The sequence below is a fragment of the Chionomys nivalis genome, chromosome 4 (genome assembly GCF_950005125.1).
Source record: "Chionomys nivalis chromosome 4, mChiNiv1.1, whole genome shotgun sequence".
Classification (NCBI taxonomy): domain Eukaryota; kingdom Metazoa; phylum Chordata; class Mammalia; order Rodentia; family Cricetidae; genus Chionomys; species Chionomys nivalis.
Genome location: NC_080089.1, coordinates 31,156,697 through 31,162,696, shown reverse-complemented (window position 1 = coordinate 31,162,696; position 6,000 = coordinate 31,156,697).

The following is a 6,000-nucleotide window of genomic DNA, read 5'->3' as shown; positions in this document are numbered from 1 at the left end:
TTCTGTCCCCTTTCCTCTTTGGACACATAACACCATCCAGCTCAGTCTGTCTGGCGCTGGGGGCAAACCCTCAGGGCAAGTAGGCAGGCGAGACCTCCTTTGTCTCACTGGCCCGCCTGCACCAACCAAGGTAGGCGCTTTGTTTACGAACTACCCAACCTGCACGGAGATCTGATCTCGGCACCAGGAGAGACAGCAGGGCGGTGAGTTTGTGACCAGTGGCGGCGGAAGCAGCCCTGGACAGGGAACTCTGAAGTTCCTCATCCCCTCCCTATACTCCCCGGGCTCCCTGCAGGGGCTCTACCCCCCCATACTGCCTCTCTCTTCTTGTCCCACCCAGCTTGCATCCAGAACCCTTCTTCCTTCTGTCCCCTTTCCTCTTTGGGCACATAACACCATCCAGCTCAGTCTGTCTGGCGCTGGGGGCAAACCCTCAGGGCAAGTAGGCAGGCGAGACCTCCTTTGTCTCACTGGCCCGCCTGCACCAACCAAGGTAGGCGCTTTGTTTACGAACTACCCAACCTGCACGGAGATCTGATCTCGGCACCAGGAGAGACAGCAGGGCGGTGAGTTTGTGACCAGTGGCAGCGGAAGCAGCCCTGGACAGGGAACTCTGAAGTTCCTCATCCCCTCCCTATACTCCCCGGGCTCCCTGCAGGGGCTCTACCCCCCCATACTGCCTCTCTCTTCTTGTCCCACCCAGCTTGCATCCAGAACCCTTCTTCCTTCTGTCCCCTTTCCTCTTTGGGCACATAACACCATCCAGCTCAGTCTGTCTGGCGCTGGGGGCAAACCCTCAGGGCAAGTAGGCAGGCGAGACCTCCTTTGTCTCACTGGCCCGCCTGCACCAACCAAGGTAGGCGCTTTGTTTACGAACTACCCAACCTGCACGGAGATCTGATCTCGGCACCAGGAGAGACAGCAGGGCGGTGAGTTTGTGACCAGTGGCGGCGGAAGCAGCCCTGGACAGGGAACTCTGAAGTCCCTCATCCCCCTCCCTATACTCCCCGGGCTCCCTGCAGGGGCTCTACCCCCCCATACTGCCTCTCTCTTCTTGTCCCACCCAGCTTGCATCCAGAACCCTTCTTCCTTCTGTCCCCTTTCCTCTTTGGGCACATAACACCATCCAGCTCAGTCTGTCTGGCGCTGGGGGCAAATCCTCAGGGCAAGTAGGCAGGCGAGACCTCCTTTGTCTCACTGGCCTGCCTGCAACAAGCAAGGAGAGACATCACTATAACACCAGGAGACTAGCACTGCAGAGAGCCATCACTGGGAAGGTACATCAGTAGGCAAGGAGACCTGATCCGGTAAAAGAAGATCCAGAGGGGAGCATTCAGAGAAAGAGATGGGCAGGCGCCAATGCAAGAATTCACCTAACAATCTGAAAAACTATATGAAACCACCAGAACCCAGCGACCTCCCAACAGGTGGACATGAACACCTTAATCATGAAGAAGTAGATAAAATTGACTTTATGAAAGTGATTGACGCCCTTAAACAACATGTAAAAAATGCCCTTATAGAAATGGATGAGAAGTATAACAGAAAGTTTGAAGAATTGAGTAAATCAGTGAATGATACCCTAGGAAACCAAGGAAAAACAATCAAACAGATAATGGAAACAGTTCAAGACTTAAAAACTGAAATGGAGGCAAAGAAGAAAACACAAACAGAAGGTCAGCTGGACAGGGAAAATCTAGGTAAACGAATAGAGACTACAGAAGCAAGCATAACCAACAGAATACAAGAGATAGAAGAAAGAATCTCAGATTCTGAAGATACCATAGAGAAAATAAACATGCTGATCAAAGAAAACAGCAAGGCCAACAAATTCTCATCACAAAACATTCAGGAAATATGGGACACAATAAAAAGACCAAACCTAAGAATAATAGGAATAGAAGAAGGAGAAGAAGCGCAGCTCAACGGTCCAGAAAATATACTTAATAAAATTATAGAAGAAAACTTTCCCAACCTAAAGAAAGATATACCTATGAAGATTCAAGAAGCATACAGAACACCGAATAGGCTGGATCAAAAAAAAACATCCTCTCGCCATATAATAATCAAAACACAAAGCATACAGAATAAAGAAAGAATACTAAGAGCAGCAAAGGAAAAAGGCCAAGTTACTTATAAAGGTAAACCTATCAGACTTACACCTGACTTCTCTATGGAAACCATGAAAGCCAGAAGGTCCTGGATAGATGTACTGCAGAAACTAAGAGACCATGGATGCAAGCCCAGACTACTATACCCAGCCAAGCTTTCGTTCACTATAAATGGAGAAAACAAAATTTTCCAGGATAAAAACAAATTTAAACAATACGTAGCCACTAATCCAGCCTTACAGAAAGTAATAGAAGGAAAATCACTAACCAAGGAGTCCAACAATGACCACAATATCTCAGACAACTAGAGACCCTTCACCAGCGCAACACAAAGAAGGGGAACACACAAAATTTCCAACTTAAAAAATGACCGGAGTTAACAACCACTGGTCATTAATATCACTTAATGTCAATGGACTCAACTCTCCTATAAAAAGGCACAGACTAAGAGATTGGATACGAAAACAGGATCCAACATTCTGCTGTTTACAAGAAACACACCTCAACCACAAAGACAGGCACCTACTCAGAATAAAGGGTTGGGATAAGGCTTATCAAGTAAATGGACCTAAGAAACAAGCAGGGGTGGCCATACTAATTTCTAACAAAGTTGACTTCAAACTTAAATCAATCAGGAGAGATGGAGAGGGACATTTTCTACTCATAACAGGAACAATTCATCAGGATGAAGTCTCAATCCTGAATATCTATGCCCCTAATATAAAAGCACCCACGTACGTAAAAGAAACATTGTTAAAACTCAAGGCAGCCATCAAACCGCACACATTAATAGTAGGAGACTTTAATACTCCTCTCTCACCAATGGACAGGTCAAGTAGACAGAAACCTAACAGAGAAATAAGAGAATTAATGGAGGTAATGAATCAAATGGACTTAACAGACATCTATAGAATATTCCACCCAAATAGGAAAGAATATACCTTCTTCTCTGCAGCTCATGGAACCTTCTCAAAAATCGACCACATACTCGGTAACAAAGCAAACATCCACAGTTACAAAAAAATATTAATAACCACCTGTATCTTATCAGATCACCATGGATTAAAGCTAGAATTCTGCAACAATGCTACCCCCAGAAAGCCTACAAACTCATGGAAACTGAATAGTCAACTACTGAACCATTCCTGGATTAAGGAAGAAATAAAGAAAGAAATTAAACTCTTCCTTGAAGACAATGAAAATAAAGAAACAACATACTCAAACCTATGGGACACTATGAAAGCAGTTCTGAGAGGAAAGTTCATAGCACTAACTGCCCACTTAAAGAAAACAGAGAAAGCACACATTGGAGACTTAACAGCCCACCTGAAAGCTCTAGAAAAAAAAGAAGCAGACTCACCTAGAAGGGGTAGAAGACTGGAAATAATCAAACTGAGGGCTGAAATCAACAAAATAGAGACACAGAAAACAATTGAAAGAATCAATGAATCAAAAAGCTGGTTCCTGGAGAAAATCAACAAGATTGATAAACCCCTATCCAAACTAATCAAACGGCAGAGAGAGAATTTGCAAATTAATAAGATCAGAAATGAAAAGGGAGACATAACCACAGACACAGAGGAAATTCAGAGAATCATTAGATCTTACTACAAAGGCCTGTATGCCACAAAACTGGAAAATGTAAAAGAAATGGACGCTTTTTTAGATAAATACCATTTACCAAAGTTAAACCAGGACCAGGTGAACAACCTAAATAGACCGGTTAGTCGTGAAGAATTAGAAGCTGTTATCAAAAACCTCCCTTCCAAAAAAAGTCCAGGACCAGATGGTTTCAATGCAGAATTCTACCAGAACTTCCAAGAAGACCTAATACCTATTCTCCTTAATGTATTTCACAATATAGAAACAGAAGAGTCATTGCCAAATTCCTTTTATGAAGCTACAGTAACTCTGATACCAAAACCACACAAAGACACAACCAAGAAAGAGAATTACAGGCCAATCTCACTCATGAACATCGACGCAAAAATCCTCAACAAAATTCTGGCAAACCGAATCCAAGAACACATTAGAAAAATTATCCATTATGATCAAGTAGGCTTCATACCAGAGATGCAGGGCTGGTTTAACATACGCAAATCTATCAATGTAATCCATCATATAAATAAACTGAAAGAAAAAAACCATATGATCGTTTCATTAGATGCTGAAAAAGCATTTGACAAAATTCAACATCCCTTTATGATAAAAGTCTTGGAGAGATTAGGGATACAAGGGTCATACCTAAATATAATTAAAGCTATATACAGCAAGCCGACAGCTAATATCAAATTAAATGGAGAGAAACTTAAAGCCATCCCACTAAAATCAGGAACACGCCAAGGCTGTCCACTCTCTCCATACCTCTTCAATATAGTTCTCGAAGTTTTAGCAATAGCAATAAGACAACATAAGGGGATAAAGGGGATTCAAATTGGAAAGGAAGAAGTTAAACTTGCATTATTTGCAGATGATATGATAGTGTACATGAGCGACCCCAAAAACTCCTCCAAAGAACTCCTACAGCTGATAAACGCCTTTAGTAATGTGGCAGGATACAAGATCAACTCCAAAAAATCAGTCGCCCTCTTATACACAAAGGATCTGGAAGCAGAGAGAGAAATAAGAGAATCATCACCTTTCACGATAGCCACAAACAGCATAAAATATCTTGGGGTAACTCTAACCAAGGAAGTGAAAGATCTATTTGACAAAAACTTTAAGGCACTGAAGAAAGAAATTGAAGAGGATACCAGAAAATGGAAGGATCTCCCTTGCTCTTGGATTGGGAGAATCAACATAGTAAAAATGGCAATTCTACCAAGGGCAATTTATAGATTCAATGCAATCCCCATTAAAATCCCATCAAAATTCTTCACAGATCTTGAAAGGACAATAATCAACTTTATATGGAGAAACAAAAAACCCAGGATAGCCAAAACAATCTTATACAATAAAGGAACTTCTGGAGGCATTACCATCCCTGACTTCAAACTCTATTACAGAGCTACAGTAATGAAAACAGCGTGGTACTGGCATAAAAACAGAGAAGTCGACCAATGGAATCGTATAGAAGACCCGGATTTTAACCCACAAACCTATGAACAACTGATTTTTGATAAAGGAGCTAAAAGTATACAATGGAAGAAAGAAAGCATCTTCAACAAATGGTGCTGGCACAATTGGATGTCAACCTGTAGAAGAATGAAAATAGACCCATATCTATCACCATGCACAAAACTCAAGTCCAAATGGATCAAAGACCTCAATATCAATCTGAACACACTGAACCTGATAGAAGAGAAAATGGGAAGTACCCTACAACATATGGGCACTGGAGATCGCTTCCTATGTATAACCCCAGCAGCACAGACATTAAGGACAACATTGAATAAATGGGACCTCCTGAAACTGAGAAGCTTCTGTAAAGCAAAGGACACTGTCATTAAGACAAAAAGGCAGCCTACTGACTGGGAGAAGATCTTCACCAACCCCGCAACAGACAAAGGTCTGATCTCCAAAATATATAAAGAACTCAAGAAACTAGACTTTAAAAGGATAATTAACCCAATTAAAAAATGGGGCACTGAACTGAACAGAGAATTCTCAACAGAAGAAGTTAAAATGGCCAAAAGATACTTAAGGTCATGCTCAACCTCCTTAGCGATCAGAGAAATGCAAATCAAAACAACTTTGAGATATCATCTTACACCTGTCAGAATGGCTAAAATCAAAAACACCAAGGATAGCCTTTGCTGGAGAGGTTGTGGAGAAAGGGGTACCCTCATCCATTGCTGGTGGGACTGCAAACTTGTGCAACCACTTTGGAAATCAGTGTGGCGGTTTCTCAGAAAAATTGGGATCAACCTACCCCTGGACCCAGCAATAC